Source organism: Lissotriton vulgaris, chromosome 4_1 (genome assembly GCF_964263255.1).
Source record: "Lissotriton vulgaris chromosome 4_1, aLisVul1.2, whole genome shotgun sequence".
Taxonomy (NCBI): Eukaryota; Metazoa; Chordata; class Amphibia; order Caudata; family Salamandridae; genus Lissotriton; species Lissotriton vulgaris.
This window is the reverse complement of record NC_141691.1, coordinates 1,726,478,686-1,726,496,168: the sequence shown is the minus strand read 5'-3', so window position 1 is coordinate 1,726,496,168 and position 17,483 is coordinate 1,726,478,686. Positions and strand designations below refer to the sequence as shown.

At 41.4% G+C, this 17,483-nt stretch overlaps 1 protein-coding gene across 1 annotated transcript in view; it reads left to right on the top strand.

Moving 5' to 3' along the window:
- Positions 1–17,483, top strand: part of INTS8 (integrator complex subunit 8) — a 793,677-nt gene that overhangs the window by 258,391 nt on the left and 517,803 nt on the right. The gene's annotated exons all lie outside the window — the stretch shown is intronic.

Below are 17,483 nucleotides of genomic sequence, written 5' to 3'. Positions count from 1 at the left end.
TGTCACCCCTTACTATTTGATGATGACGCCCAGATGAAAGGCCACGGTTTTCTTTTTTGGGTAGGGGCTGAGAGGGTCGAGCGAACATAGGAAAGGCATGACTGAAAAATTCCTAGCCACAGCATCACATAACTAGTGGTTACTGTTCCTTGATTACCTTGGAAAAGGAATTTATAGCCTGAGCGAGACGGTCATCACTGTCAAACTGCCTGGGAGGTTTTATAATCTCTAAAAGTAGGTCTTCAAGGTGTGATCCACCGTAAGTTGGATTCATAGAAGGAATAAATGATGTGAGGTCCTTGTATTGATTAGTAACAGCCAAGACTGGTTGGTCTATGATGAGGAAGAATCCCATCAAGGGGCGGCACGGTTGAAACGCTCTCCCGGCGCTGCTCGAACATTGAGACGCAAATGTTACGGTGGATCACACCTTGAAGACCATCAAGGTCCCATTACCTGTATTTGGGCTATCCTTGTGTTCCTTTCGTCCTGAGGAAGACCCACCTTGACTAATAGCAATTGGCACACTTATGGGTCGAAACGTCGACCGCTTGTCACAATCTTGACCCTATTCCCTCTGCTCCATGCCAGAAGGAAATTCAAATCACAAGCGGATCGGCGATATAGGTATCTAGGGATGGTTGCCATCTGAATGATAATTTTTAACCAGCAATGCATCACTGTATATATCTTGTTCCCAACTAGAACTTTTTTGCACCTTGTTACCTTATTATTTGCGCCGTTTTGTTTTTTACTCGTGGCAGCCTCTTAGTGTCATCTATGCACTGTAAAATGTCAAAAGAAAAAAGTGATTTTTCCTTAAATATATTCTTTTGATCTATTCATGACTGGTGTGTTCCTTTGTTTTCTTTTTGTCCATTAATTGTCACAACACAAATGTTTGAGTAATTGTTTATTTTCGCTAATTTTGTTATTCAATAAGTAAGAAAGCAATTCTGTACCCGACAGAACCAACATTACTCCAAATCAGCACCATTTCTAGTCAACACACCTCTTATAAAAGTGAGCAATTTTAATACTTGCGGATCAAACCTTTTTGGTTAAGTGTGCAGCAGGATCAAGCTTGCCATGTCTCCAGCATCCAGTTCCTTAGTGGGAGTTTGTAATGCCACCAGATTGCTATTCTATTTACCTTCAGCCTCAGCGTAATGTTGCAGTGCTTGACTTCGTCACCAGTGGAAGCAGAGATCACTAGGGCAGGCTGTGCTCTTATTTCATCTACAAACACTGGCACAAAACGGGCAGATGGTGTGAGAATCCCTAGCAGCACTGCAACGGGTATTACCACTTGTTCATAAGTCTGCCCTGTAATTTTTAACTTGCTGTTCCGGTCGGGGAAACATTTGGACATAAGGTGAGAGTCTGGCGTGAATCCAACAGTTTGAGACCACTGGCACCGCAGTGGTTCAACACATTTGTTAGAAGCAAGAAGTTCCGGGCTGGCGGTAAATTACGCTTGACTCTAATTAACCCGCTTAGCCTTCTTGCCTCAGTATGATTCTCTAACTCATTATCTTGCCCGCAGACTATGACCACCTTTTAATTAAACCTCATGGTTGTCCGACATTTCGTAGTTGAAGACCTCATTTGAACTAGATTTTAACGGCTCAACCAGTCTCCTTTGCAGCACTGCAGTAGTATATGTATTTGTGTCTTCTGGTTTTGCTTTGGCATTCTGCTATTAATGGTTTCACAGGACTCTTTTAACAGAGCTCTGCATGTCGGTGAACAAGCATTTTCAATGCATTTGGCCTTGCATTGCTGAAAGTTGGAGCTATTGACATTGCAGATAATTTTTTTATATTTGTTTTTATTGTTAAAAAATAGCCCAACATTAGGTAGGGTGCATTACCTTATGTGGCTAATAGAGGTCCCTTTACAAATCCACAGGGACACCTAGGAACAGCCTGTGGTACTGCACCCTTTTCTAGGCTCGTGGATTTTATTTTATTACTTATGCTACTGCTGGTTTATATAGCTATTGGGTGGAGTGGAGTGGAATTTAACTGGATGCACTGTGTGGGCCCAAATATGTCACCTAAACATAAAAGGGAAGATAGGTGTTTGAATATAGGACTTGTTTGAATATGCTCCCCCATGCACCCTTCTATGTAAAGCTTGATTTACCTGTTTGACTTTGCTCCCTCATGTACCCGTCTATGTAAAGCGCTCTGATATCTGTGAAGATCTTGTTTGCGCTATATAAAACTCTTTAAATAAAATAAATAAAAATAAGGTGATGAAAATGGGGACTTCAACAAATTGAAAGGGGGATGCTTCCTGAAACCATAGGGACCTGGCATGACTGATGGCCCTTGGTATTCTGAAATGTATGCGGACGCTGACAAAAGCAGAGGGGGTGGTAGTGCTTTCTGATTCTTTCCTCTTTTCTGGAAAGTGTTCTTTATCTACGTAGGTGATCGAACATTGTGCTGATAGGCAATACGGCAAACTAGCAAAAGGCTGCTTGATGCTTGCATGAGTGTTCACTACTGAGCACCGGCGTTGTATGCGGCTGGCTTCCACCTATTGCGAAGGATAAGGCGAATAAACATTCAATCGTGTTTGATAGAGGCCAGCAACTAAAAGGTGCATTGGAAGCCTGACACTGCCTAAGCTTATGGGCGATCAGAAAAGCTTCCTGGATGCTCTGGGTGGTAAAGATGACCTCTTAGAGACCTTTAAATCAATGCAGAGAGGGATGTCCCTGGGCAATGACTGTTTTCCAACAAAGTTTTATCTGGAATTCGACAGAATGCTATCAGTAGACATGCAAGGGATGGAGGTTACTACACACATTGAGGGAGACTGATGTTACATTGATTCTGATACCAGACAGGTATCCAACATCTATTTTATCGTATTGCCCATTTACATGCAAAACCTAGATCCAAAGAGAGTAAGCAAAACACTGACCATGAGATTGTTAAAAGTCTTGAGGTCCTTCATTGAGTCCTGATTTGTCCTGAATAGGAATACACTTTACAACCTATGGTGTCTTACATGTGCTATGCACAGCCTGACTGGATTTTAAAAACAATTTGTGCTGACTGTGTGAGACCTTGAGAAGGTCTTTGATACAGTGGAGTGGGATTATCTCTATGGGGTTCTGGACTGCATTTAGATTGGCCCCAAATATCTTAACTAGGAGAATGTCCTGTACTCCTCCCTGGAAGCAATCGTTAAAACTTGGTGAATGGGCTCTTATTAGAGCTCAATGCCTTCAGAGAAATATCTGGACTGCATACTAATTGGACTGTACCGTAACAGCACTTTACTTTCATTTAAGGAGACACAGGATAGCGTTGGGATTGAGACTGGCCAGTTTGTACCATATGCTTGTCTAGCAATGACAGCTGGATAGAATTGGAAAAATTTCCCCAAGTCCCCAAAATCGATTCATACCAAAGAAGTGATCATTATTGTGGAAGGACATTGATAACAAACCCATACAAAGCCCTTTGCCTGGACAACAGGGAACAGGCACACTCTGCCAGGGGACAATAGTCTGCTGATTGTGTGGATTAGATTACAGATGTAGTTTAGGGGAGGTTGTGTGAAAATGTTAGAAAAGTGTCTTACAAAGGTGGGTTCCAGGTAATCCAATTTAACTATGTCTACATGTCGTACTCAATGCCACGGACGCTCAAAATATTTTACCAGAGAAAAACCTTGGAATGTCTCAGATGCAGAGAACAAGGCGCCCAGTTTGTATTCGTGATGTGTATGGTCATGCAGTCAGTCTCAAGAGGTTGCTGTAAGATCTATTCAATCCTTTCTGCAATATGTAGGTTTTCTGCTGAGAAAAAAAGGAAACTGTACGTAAATTTATTGGCTTAGGGCTTACTCTGGCCAAAAAGAGGATAGAAATTCATTAAATCTGCCCCCATTCACCTCAAGTAGATACTTGGGCTAGAGACATGGCAGATTGGGCCTCAGCTGAGAAGAGGAATACGAAAAACATAAGGAAAGTGGATAAACTTTCAGAAGAGTTAGCGGAATGGGGAGCAGTGTAGTGGGAAGTTCTAGATCCTCCAGAAACCTTAACCCAGTGATACTCAAAGTACGGCCCGGAGGCCGCATTCGGCCCCCCTGACCTTTACATGTGGCCCCTGGGCAGCAGCTGTTTCCTCGACTCAGCACTAACATAGAAAAAACGTTAAGTGTACAACAAGCACTTATTTAAGGTTAATTGCAGCTAGGGAAAGGAAGTAACTTGGCCCTTAAATTTATGAACACCTTCATTTTTAAAGACCGCCATTAGATGTAACACTTTACACCCCACGCTGGAATCAGTGCAGCCCTGGGTCACACCATAGACCAAACTTTGCGGCCCTCTGGAAAATGTATGTACCCATGCTGTTACCCAATGAATAAGTTGCCTCGAGTGTCTCATTTGACAAATGCACTCTTCGGAGAGCTAGGGGTGTAAGGTGATGGGCTGATGTACCCTAGCGGCAGAACTAAGGTTGCAGGTTTTGAAGACTCTCTGATGTATTTAGAAATCTGACCACTGCCTTGACCAAATACATGTTTGGGTGGCTGCCTAGAGCTAAGCTGAGGTGTGTAGTGGGTATGTTTTCTAAACCAACTCTTTGACTTCTTTTGATAACACTTATATGAAACCTCGATCTAAAATGACATGAATATCTGTCTTTTTATTCCCCCTTGCATCCTATCCTCTCCTATGGTGTACACAGTATATCCTGCTTTGTAATATAATAAGAAAATAAAACACATTTAAAAATAAAATTGTTTTATCTTGTTTATGCTCTCTAAAAGAGACTGTAGTTATAGATTCCTTACCTTAGAATTATCCCCAGGCGTCAGACTGGATCCAGAGAAATTTTTTCTTAGCATTACCCCTGTGCATTAGTAGATCGCGTCGGTCGGCTCCACGTCCGTCTTTAGTGTAGTTCCTATATTCCCAATAGGCTCTGCGCATTGGAATAATATAACCTATAGATTTGACGTAGGACTTAGGTCAGTAGGTCTCCATCGATTATACTAAACTTAATTGTGAGTGCCAGCTAGCTCAGAGGTCACTAGAAACTTTCTTGAATACACAAGAAGGGATTAGTTTCTGACAACCGCATACACATTACAACTTTGTTTCCCTAGGACTGGAAAATATCTTTACTTGTAGAAACAATAGATAACTACTTTACTCAGTCAATCGTGCATGCTTCGCTTCTACAGAGTTTGCAGAGAAATAGTGAGACAGGCATTTGCAATAAAAGGTTTATTGAACAGTCTTTTTACTCATGCAAGAGAGGTGAACTGCTACACTCGTTATGCAGACTGTAAAGTATACTGCGTACAGCATAAACAGTAATCGGAAATAAAACTGTAAGTGCATTGTATGGTTTCTAAGCCATATAAAAATACATAAATAAATAACATAGACTAAAATACTCAACTAGTGCTTCTAAAATACGCCTACCCCAATGTACCTAACCTAGGTCTAGTACCAGGGAAGAAGTAAGTATTTTTTAGCATGGGCTATGCCTATATAAGGGCTGGATTTCTATGCCTATATAAGGGCAACATGAATTGTACCTATATAAGGGATTGAATCGGGAAAATTCAATCGGAGCCTAAAACGCCACACAACACCCGCTCCACTTTCTTATGTATGACATTACTAAGTTGTAAACACGTTAAACATATCTAAACATGATGTGTTAAGTTAAAAAGCCACCCAAAACACATAAAAATGCAATGGTAGTGGTTGTATACAAAAGCGCATTGGTGCTGTACGCATTAAAAGCAACGTTTCATTCCAAGCATATATGTTGATATTTGTAAATGCTGTCTGAATGAATCACGAAAATATACATTTATGAAATGGCTCGTGAATACAGAAAAGAAAAGCTGAAACCATTTCATAGCATTTCATAGCAGATTACATAAACTGTATTAATGTGGAAAAGGTAAAATATTGTCTCTGGAAGTTTTCAAAGAATTCTAGTTCTCTATGAATAGTTCTACTTTGAACAGATTACTTTGTGCCAAAAAATGAAAAGTAAAAATTTGGAAAAAGAAAAAGTTAATCATAGAAAAAAAGAGTTCCAAAGTTAGAACTTTGTTTTGAAAAATGAAGTTTGAATTCAGAGTCTCTCAGAACACTGTGTGCCAACTCAAAAGTCAGTGTCTTGTTTGGAGAAAACATCAAATCTTCTAATTCTGTAAAGAATTTGTCTACCTTTGAAGGTGAAAGTTGGATTAACTGCATATAGATGTGAAGCATCGCCGTTAGCATTGGTCGCATTAGCAATGTTTGTAGTGGATGATACCTGTGTGCCTATTTCCTCTCGTACCTCACTGTCAGTATTTTGCGTCAGTGAGATCTCAATGAATGCTGTCATCAGAGAAAGACATGACTTGGTAGTTCGGACTGGACTGTTCCCATGAGGCACAGGGTCAGAGCTGATTTGCATATAGCCAGTGTCTAACCCAGGGTGGTGTGGAGTGCTAAAAAACGATGGATTTAGGCCCAGATACTTGTACTGGGGTGAATGTATGACATTGTTCTACATTCTGTCCATCAACTGTGTTTTTTGCAATTTTCACCCCGAGTGTGCTGGGTATACTCAGACGTTAGTCCCAGGCTCTCCACACCACTGGAGTCAAGCTATCCAGGCTGATGAAGGCTGATAGTCAGAAACCGGTCCTGGGATGCTCGATTCCGGTCTGGGAAAGACATGGCTTGGTAGTTCGGACTGGACTGTTCCCATGAGGCTCAGGGTCAGAGCTGATTTGCATATAGCCAGTGTCTAACCCAGGGTGGTGTGGAGTGCAAAAAAACGATGGATTTAAGCCCAGATCCTTGTACTGGGGTGAATGTATGACATTGTTCTACATTCTGTCCATCAACTGTGTTTTTTGCAATTTTCACCCCGAGTGTGCTGGGTATACTCAGACGTGAGCCCCAGGCTCTCCACACCACTGGAGTCAAGCTATCTAGGCTGATGAAGGCTGATAGCCAGAAACCGGTCCTTGGATGCTCGATTCCGGTCTGGGAAAGACATGACTTGGTAGTTCGGACTGGACTGTTCCCATGAGGCACAAGGTCAGAGCTGATTTGCATATAGCCAGTGTCTAACCCAGGGTGGTGTGGAGTGCAAAGAAACGATGGATTTAGGCCCAGATCCTTGTACTGGGGTGAACGTATGACATTGTTCTACATTCCGTCCATCAACTGTGTTTCTTGCAATTTTCACCCCGAGTGTGCTGGGTATACTCAGACGTGAGTCCCAGGCTCTCCACACCACTGGAGTCAAGCTATCCAGGCTGATGAAGGCTGATAGCCAGAAACTGGTCCTTGGATGCTCGATTCCGGTCTGGGAAAGACATGGCTTGGTAGTTCGGACTGGACTGTTCCCATGAGGCACAAGGTCAGAGCTGATTTGCATATAGCCAGTGTCTAACCCAGGGTGGTGTGGAGTGCAAAAAAACGATGGATTTAGGCCCAGATCCTTGTACTGGGGTGAATGTATGACATTGTTCTACATTCTGTCCATCAACTGTGTTTTTTGCAGTCATCAGAATTGGTAGCCGCTGGGGACAACACAGTGCATGGGCTGGTACTGGTTCAAGCAAAATATCAACATCCGTTGGCATGACTGATGGGAGTGTGAGCATAGCAGGCAGCATAGAACAGGTAAGATGCAATCTTGTCAAATTGGTCTGAATGACAGAAACCATGTGGTATTTAATTCTCTTAAACGAGTTACTCCTAAAATTTGGACGATGCGCTCACAACATTTCATTGCCAGTAGAGTTGTCTCCAAGGTGATCTGGTTGTCGCTTGTGGATTATCTTGCCATATCGAAGCAATAGGAGCAAAAATAGTATCTCCGCAGCGAGTCCCAAAATGAGAGGCAATCCGCCAAACAGAGGGCACGAAGTTTGGAAATATTCCTAGGACTGCTTCAAAGGGTGCTAACAGTCCCGAAAAAACTGTCTTAAATACACGTACAATACCACTCGTATCAGACATGTTTAAGAAACAACTTAACATTTCTGAGAAATGTATAGAGCAATTTGTAGTTAAGAGGGCATGTATCTCTGCAGAGAAGTCCTCGCGACTTGCAGATCATATGTCTCTTTGGCCGAGGTCAGTGGCACAGTTTATTGCAAAAGAATGGCATTCATTCTGCTTAAAGTATCAATTCGTATAGAAGAGATGTTCAGTGAAGGCCATAACGGCGACTCCCGGTCTGTGTTGGTTTTAGGAAACAATACTTGCATACAGCAAGTGACCCTGGCTGACACAGTTACGAAATAGGGTAAACCTGGCAACATGCCACAGCAGCTGTGATCGTTCAACATGAGTTAACTACCATTAGAAAGTTGTCAAAAAATCAGATCAATCACTGCAGCTGGTGAACCTTGCAGGCAGCAGGATAAGTTGTTAGAGGAACCATCGCAGGCCCCGTATAAATTAATACCCTGACAAAGGAGAGAACCGCCTAGTGCATTTTCACAATTTTTACCACTAAGAAACACTTCTTTCCCCCCCCACTCCATCATCTGTGTGTGTATGGTAATTCCCAGGATGTCTTGATGTATTCTTTACCCAACCTTTCATATATGCCTGCTGGTATATGTTTTAAGCAATACTGAAAATGGAAAATTGTAACAGGCAGAGTGATTGTTCCGTGTATTATCCATTCAATTGCTGGCTTTTCAGCTACTGTAAATGGCAATCTTTCCAGTTTTTCAATGATCAGCACTGTCTTGTCTGCTCCCCTCTGTGCCAGTTTGATCTGGTTTTCAGTGAGATTGAATTCTGAAAACAGTGACGTAGTATTGATTAAACGACAAGGCACATAGCATGAACGCAGGTTATGTAACGTCCAGCCTAATAGCATGATATAACGTAATTGCAACGGACCATGTTGCAACATGACCAAGTCCTGTTCCATGATGTCTACGGCAGAGGATACTATGTTGTCCAAAGAATATATCCTGGACGACAGAGTCGTTAACCCATTGTCAACTACAGAGAGAGTTTTCTCCAACTTAATACGATCAATTTCTCGTATTCTTTCTGCAAACTCTCCTTATGTAATCTTCCATGCTTCATTATACAATGCATAGATACCGGCGTATATAAAACGTTTATGGTGCAGTGTTCTTGGTCCTAGCAAGAACTCCCTTAGATCAGTGCTATCTTTTATTAAAGATAAGTGTTGTTTAACATCCTTTAGTGTAGATCTATGTAACCATTCAAGTTACAGTTTTCCTACACTGTATGGTGTTCCTATTCCTGGATGCTGTCTCTGAGCATATCTTGGATCTAGCCAAGTGAATGTGAACCCCAGTGTTTTATTCAGGAATCTATCTTGACAGTTGTTTGTGTTTGTGGGCCAGATTAACCATTTTTTCCAATCTGGATCTGTTCTGTTGTGATGCAAAATAGTATGTACGTTGACCTCCCCCTCTGAAGTGTTACTGCTATCAGGTGTAGGTGTAGGTATAGACGGATTGTTTAGTTCTTTGATCTTGGCTAACCCAAGACAAGATGTCTGTTGGACCTTTTCATTCAAAAAAATAATTCGCTCTGGGATGATGCAGGCTCTAAATAAGGCTTCTAATCCCTGCACTTGCCAGTCTTTTGTGCCCAGGCAGTTTTTGTCTCAATGTTGTCTTTCTAAAATCGAAACCTAATGAAGACAGCTGAGCATAAAAGGCTGTACAATATATGTGTTTGGTATTGGTCAACATACTTTTCATTCCTGTCTTATTAACGTTTTTAAAGTAAAATGATTTTGGATTTGAAGTATTAAAACCTGAAAAGTATGGACATTTTTCAAAAGAGGTTTGTGAGCTTCCCTTTGATGGCGTAAGACAATGTTCCCATTGGTTATACATCAATACATTTCTAGCGTTTGCAGATTTGTGTAAAAAATGGTGACCATAGTGATTATAACAATACATTTGTTCATAATCTGATGAACCTTCTAAATATTCATGATTTGTAAACTTTGCAGACATTTCTAAGTCTGACATCATATTATTAACAGTCTCGAAGTCCCAATCATCAGAAAGGTACTAGATGAAACAAATGTGAGAAACAAGGACCCCCTGGGTAGTAGTGTGACCAGACTCCTAGGGCAGGGTGAATAAATTATGTGAAAAAAAATCCTAGGCAAACAATTCATCCGACCCAATAGCAAAAGGAACATTCAAGAGTGAATTTATAAAACAAACATATTTTTAATTAACATAGTAAAAATCATATAAGAACCTGAAAAAAAATCAGACTATATAATGAGATATTACAAATATCATGACATTTATATATAATAATCAACACATACATTTAATACATACATTTTTTTTTTAAAAGAAGGAGAAATTTCAACAGTTTAATAAAAAAGACACCCTAAATCATAGACGGTGCCACAGGTACAATGGCAGAAAAGAACTCGACGCGCGTTTCGGCGAAAAACGCCTTCCTCAGGAGTCGCACTGATTGTCTGAAAATATATATGTAAAAAACACATATAAGGTACAGTTCTTGGATATTAAAAACATACACGTCAAAAGAAACTCTTCAGTGAAACATGAATCAGTAGAGTATAACATTATACATCGCTACCAAGAATGTCCTTTACGCTATTCGGTTCAAACTTACTAATTTGTTTCCTATATGTCTCAAGATGGACAAATCTTTTCATAAGATTGTGTAGTACTCGACTGTGGGAAATTCTAATATACAGAACAACATGTAGCAGATAAATGACAGTTGAAAGGATGACATACAGGTTATCATTATAATGGTACACCGGATACTCCAGGGCAACTCTTATAATACATAGATAAACGGTGACTTACATTAGGAAACTGATGACAAGCAAGCAAAATCTTCAATCAAGGATATACAACCACAACAGGTAAATGATATTCCTGGACAATGGAGACAAAAAATGTCATGGTGATGTTAACTAATAGGAGAATAATTTATGGAGTCCAATGAACACACGATATCACATGAATGCAAAACATAGTGGAGAAATTTACTGGGTATAAAAACAATTCAGAGAAAAAGGATGAACCTTCTAACAAATTAAAAGATGCAAGAACAGATGTATACAGGGATGTAATAATACGCGGAAAGCCTTGGCTGGTATGAAATAAAAAAAGTCCTATAAATGCACCAAGTGTTGTGAATACTGGGCAAATTACCTGTAGAATAAAGATCTGATGATGCTAAAATGTATTCTATCGCTGGTCCTTAAGGGTGATGGATCGGTTCCTTAGACCGACATACAATGTATCTGGATAAAAGATAGGAGGATAGAATAGATAAAGTCCCAGGTAGAGTAGATGCCATATCTAGGTATATATGTACTTGGTTATTGAAGTATTACAATATGTCCTCCTAATACAAACTATCTAACGTATAACCATGTATGCAACAATATATAATAGTGGCCTAAAGCATGAACTAATTTTATTTTGATTATGAACTCTCCATATACAAAGCGTTAATTGATAGGCAAACAAAATATTTACCGGTGTCTCATTCACATCCCTGAAATAATCAATGTGTGAGCAAAGCATTCCACATGATTATATTCGAAAAAGAATATCTTGTGATAGTGTGGCCAAATAGCGAGGGGGGAAAAACCCCTAATGAAACTCACAACAAGGCCCATTTGAAAAGTATACAAGCAGGTGCAACGGGTTATAAAAATATTGAATACTTTAGGGCATACATACATCAAAATGCCCTCGTGTTTCCAAATGAAACTAGAGGAGGTAATAATGCTTTATTGCTCCATATAAATACACACAGATAATTACCTGAATGATTAAAAACTTATTTTCAAGATGTAGAAAATAGTAGCGTGCAGTATAAATGTGTGTATCAGGATATGTCCCCCCGTACGGCAACTATCGCATATAAAGTTGCGTGTGAGGCTGTGAAATAATGACAGAAAAGGAAGGATACTCAGTAACGTTCCTAGTAGCGATGGAAAATCCAAGCTGCTATGTGGAGCTAAACATGAACAATTACCTTGGTATTCCTTTCAAGATATCAAGGAAATCCGGAAGTAAATGATATTAGTCTGCTAGATGAAACAAAGTCATTCAAGGAAATCTTGAACTTTTGTGGAATCTTCAACAGCTCCGCAGGGCCAAAAATGTCCTTATCAGTTCTGTCCCAAGCTATACAACCAGGCTTAGGAATGGCTGTGATGTTCACTGATGACTAGTCTCTTTGTTCACAATGAGATGATTTGTGTGGCTTGAGGAGTAAGTTGATGTTCTTACTTGCTGTGTCCTTTTTAACATATCTTCCATTTATCAGCATTCCCAAAGTTATTTCCAGAGTCAACCAAAGTAGAAGAAAAAGCACACCAAACACTATCCAAAGTTCAATCCATTGTGAAACCAGATACGTCTTTTCCAGGTAATGAAAAAGGTCTGTTACTTGTTCTTTCAAAGTTCTTTTTACTGGCGTTGTTTCAGGTTCGCTGGGATCCTCGGGAAACTTATCAAAGTTAATGAAATAGCCAAAGGTGATGAGTCTCTCAGTTTGAATCTCTTGGATAATAGCCAGATTAGGGCGTCTGGTACATCGGCGGAGTCAACTTGGCCTAGTGCTTATGATCGGCCACATGATGTGGTTTTACCAAGTCGATGGACACAAGCCTGTTCTCCTTTTCACCAGAAAGGGGTGGCAGTAATACTGTTCTTGATCCGTGGATTGCTAGGACAGGTACTGGTTGTCTGTAAGAAGGGCCAAATTCCTTCTTGTCTGCGATCTTTTCTCTGACTAGATCCCCAATCTTTGGAATCCAGACAGGCCTTGCTGGGACGGTCGGTTTGTCTTCAGTAGTTGTTGGCTTCAGGAACACGTTACTTTGTTTCGTTCTTATTTCATTTAAGTCCTGCAAAACAGCCAAACTATCTTTGATATCAAAGGGTGTTTGGTCCACCACTGAAGTCTGACAATTGAGGTCCGATATTATCATTCTGGTCCCAAAGAGGACTTCATATGGAGTGATTCCCCCTAGAGAACCTCTTGGCAGATTATTAAGACTACGTTGGACACTTATTAGATGTTTGACCCACCCGTCACCCGAGCCGAATACCCTAGCTGTTATAGATTGCATTATGTCCCGTTTTTTTCTCTCCATTACCGAATTTCCCTCAGGATGGAATGGACTAGAGTACCGCAATGCAATGCCCAATTTGGCCATGGCCTCCTTGTAAGCTCGAGAGCTAAACGCTGGACCCTGGTCAGAATGTGGCGTGCCGACTGCGTATTTGCTGATAAAGACTCGCAAATCTTTTATAACAGTTCGAGTGTCAGCCGAGCGCTGAGGCCACATTCAAATGAATCTTGACTTAATATTTATGGGACCACATCTGTCCATAGGGACGTCTGCGTGTAGATAGTCTAATGCTGTCTAACAATGGTGTCTGTACTGGGCTGGCTACACTGTAGTCAGGTATCTGGCGGTGTTCTCTGCTGCGATCTCTGTTGCAGTCATGGCAATTAATTGCAAATGTGTGAATGTGGGCATTCATCCCTGGCCACCAGTATGTCTCCTTTAGTTCTAGTATTGATTTAGAGATCCCTTGATGTATTAGACCCTCTCCCAAATGTGCTTCGTGTATCAAAGCTACTCTATGTTTCCTGTTTGAAACTACCCTATCCCCCACTCCAGGGATTCGAGCAAAAGGAACGGAGTTTGCATCAATTATATATGAGTATTTGAGTGGATAGTTCTGAGGTAACGCTGCACCGCTATCTTTGCATGAAGCATTGACAGCTAGCATTATTTTGCAGTCAATTTTAGTTTTTGAACGAGTGATTGCAGCTACAGAAGCCGTTTGCACAGCTGCCTTCACTGCTTCATCCGCCAATGAATTCCCTTCAAAGTGAACGCCATCACGTTGATGACTCAATGTATGTATCACAAGAGTGTTTTGTAGTCCTTGTCGTAACTGAACTACTTGTTCCCAAAGCAATTTATGCTTGATTGTGCCACCTTTTGCATCTTTGTAACCGTTTTGAATCCAATTCTAAAAGTATTCATTGTAAGATTGAAAACAATAATACGAATCGCACACTATGAGTGTGTGGAATTCGCGATCAGTATTTTCAAGCGCCATCTTGAATGCTTGTAGTTCAGCTCGCTGAGCTGTACAATCTCCTAGAGATTGTGTTTTAGTGACCATTGGTCGGAATTTGCCATTGCGCCAACAATCTTTAACGATCGCGCACGCAGCACTGTGAGCTTGTTTACCCCCCGTAGCGGGCTGTGCTGGTCTGTCAGTATAAATTATACATCCATACTTCTCTAGAGGCAGAATTTCAGTAGGCAGAGGACATTCTTGTTCATATTGTAGAAATGCTTGTGTTTTTAAATATGGGTCAAAAATGTATTCAACGTCTGTTGCAGCAAGAGAATTAACCCATTGTATCCATCTCAGATGTAAAGCTTTAGCATTTGGAATGCTCGCTTTTGTCACTGCCTCTAAGGCAGGTACAGGTGTAACGACCATAATGCGCTTACCCTGTGAGAGGGTTCTCTCTTTTGCTACTGCAGTTTGAACCGCTGTCAGAATTTTTTCAGTAGAAGTGAATTTCATTTCAGCTTGTGTGTACAAGTGTGATTTGTAAGCTATTGGTACTTTTTCTCCTTTTTTAAAGGTGAAGTACGTGACTCCGCATTGTCCTGGAACGATTCAGATCACTAAGTTGCGTACTTTTACGCGTTTTTGTAAATATTTTGTTGCTAACATGTCTGTTTGGACTGAACGCAAAATTTCACTGTGTTTTTTAAAAAAAATTATTTTTATTGAAAACAAAGGAAACAATACACACAATAGCATAAGGTGAACAAGAAATGTAATTGTTATGAAGTTCGATTTGAAATTCGTACTAAATGATGTATTACAATATGCAGAACTGTTGGGATCACGGGGGATCCTTTGCCTCTTCTTCTATTTGTCGCATAGGGGGTGTGCATATTTCACCACAATGACTATTCCAAGCCCCCCATATCTTTCCCCACTTCTCCGGACAACCCCTGGCCACGTACACCGCTCTCTCTCTGAACATACACCAATCTAGATCTTCAACCCATGTAGTAATCCGGGGGTGGCTGGCTGGCTTCCCACAGCTGAGCTATATTCCGCTTCGCCACCATACATGCCAACGTTACCCATTGCTTCAGATACTCGTTCAAGTCTGTAGGTTCCCATATATTTAATATAGATCTTCGGGCCTCAGTCGTATCTCTTCCCCCAATAATTCTGTCATCTCATCGTGTATCTTTGCCCAGAAGTTCTGCACCCCTTCACAGTGCCAAAGGATGTGCATAAAAGTGCCAAGTTCTCCACAACCTCTTCTACATTCACCGCTCACCGCCAGCCCCATGTGTGCTAGTCTTCGCCCTGTGAAGTACGACCTATGTAGGATCTTAAGTTGCACCAATCTAAGCCTCATCTGAACTGCAACCACTTTAGGGGAGGAGACTGCCTCTACAGAGTCCTCATCGTCTAATTCAAATCCATCTGCCCCCCACGATGCTCTAACACGTTCCAACGGGTCCTCCATATTATTTATCAGCTTCTTATATATTAAGGAGATAGTCTTTTCGGGGATGTGACGATCTAGCTCTCGATCCTCGAGAGGAGAAGCCTCCGGAAGCACCACCTCTCCAGGGATCTGGGCAAGCAGGGCGTGCCTAATCTGACAGTATCGGAAGTGTTTATTATCATTCAGACTGTATTGCTGTTGTAGAGATTCAAATGTCCGCACAGTACCCCCACCCCACACATCCCTAATCTGGCTAATTCCAATGAGGTCCCATTTGTCAAACCCTTTAGACCTCTTCAAGCTCCCAAGCTTCTCCGAGGGCCTGCCAGCGTGAATCTACCGGGTCTGGCATACAGGGCTCTGATGATATCTCCACCGGGTGCCTGCCCACGGTCCATAGCATAGCCTGGGTCCCCAGGGGGCCCATAATTCACTGTGTTTTTGTGTCCAATTAGCTGATTTAAAATCAGGTTTGATTAATTCATAGAGAGGTTTAACCCTTTCTGCGTAGTTTAGAATGTAAGTTCTTCCAAAATTTAGGAAACCTAGAATCCACGTTGTTTTTCAGCGTTTTTGGAGGTTAGGAGCAGTGCACATTTTTCTAGAAAGTTGGCTGCCAGGCTTTTGCCTTCACTTGAAAGTTCATATCCTAAAAATAGGACGTTGAGAAGGGCAATTCTGGATTTTTTTTAATTGAATTTGTACCCTTCAGAGTCGAATCGCAATATAATTGTATTCACCCTATTCAAGTGCCTATCCAAGTCATCGTCTGTTAGATAGATGTCATATACATATGATAGAGCTTCATTATCATATGTTTGTAGTAACTCTGTTACCCTCGCTGAAAATAACCCAGGACTATTCTTGAATCCCTGTGGGAGACGATAGAAGTGACACTTTGTCCCCATAATTGAGAAAGCGGTCAAATACCTACTTTATGGTGCAACCGTTAGAAATATCTAATGTGGTTTTATATTTTTTACGCACAATGTTATTCATTAATGCAGCACTTTGTGCCTTTTGTACTGCAAATGTTTTGCAACAAGAGTTTAAATGTCTGTAATCCAATACTAGACGATAAGTATTGTCTGGTTTGGAGCCAGGAAACAAAGGATTATCCATGGACGAGGTGCATGTTTAATCGCCCCTTATTATTCAAGTTGATCTAATATCTCCCTGACCTGTTTTTTAGCTTCTTTTTTAACCGAATACTGCCTTTGTGCAGTTAGTTGAGTTTTCAACTGGATTTTATGGTGAGGAGAATCCTCATCCCATCCTACATGGTTTTTATTTAATGCAGGAGCCTGGGCTACTGCCCATTTCCGGGCATAGGTATATTTTAAATGAATTGGAAGATGGTTGGAGAAGGCTGTCATAATGATGTCTTCGCCATGTGGGCACACCTTGACAAATTGTGGTGTCCAGTCTTGTTCAGCAAGAATAATGTCATAACCCTGAGAGAGTCGCTCCCAAAAGAATGCTCTCACTTCTCTTGGTATGTCCCTGTGAGGAAAACGGAGTGGTGAAAAACCGGAAGTGGGTGATGAAGTCCCACGTACGTGTGCGCCGAAAGTAGGCAGCAGTCTAGTGTTGGAGAGGAGGGAGGAGTCAATGACCCAAGCGGTAGGAAAAGGCGCGGAGGACGAGAAAAACACAGATGCTGGCAGAGAAGAGGCAGAAGACGGTAGAAACGGAGAGACTGAGGACAGCAGAAACGAAGCGACGGAGGACGGCAGAAGCGGAGCAATTGAAGACTGCAGAAGTGGAGTGGCGGAGGATATCAGAGACAAGGGAGAGCAGCGAGCACGGAGCCAGCAGCGTGTATTATACACTGCCAACACACCTGGCGGGCTAAGAGAGGTAGAAGATGCCCCGAGTCCCAACGCCACAG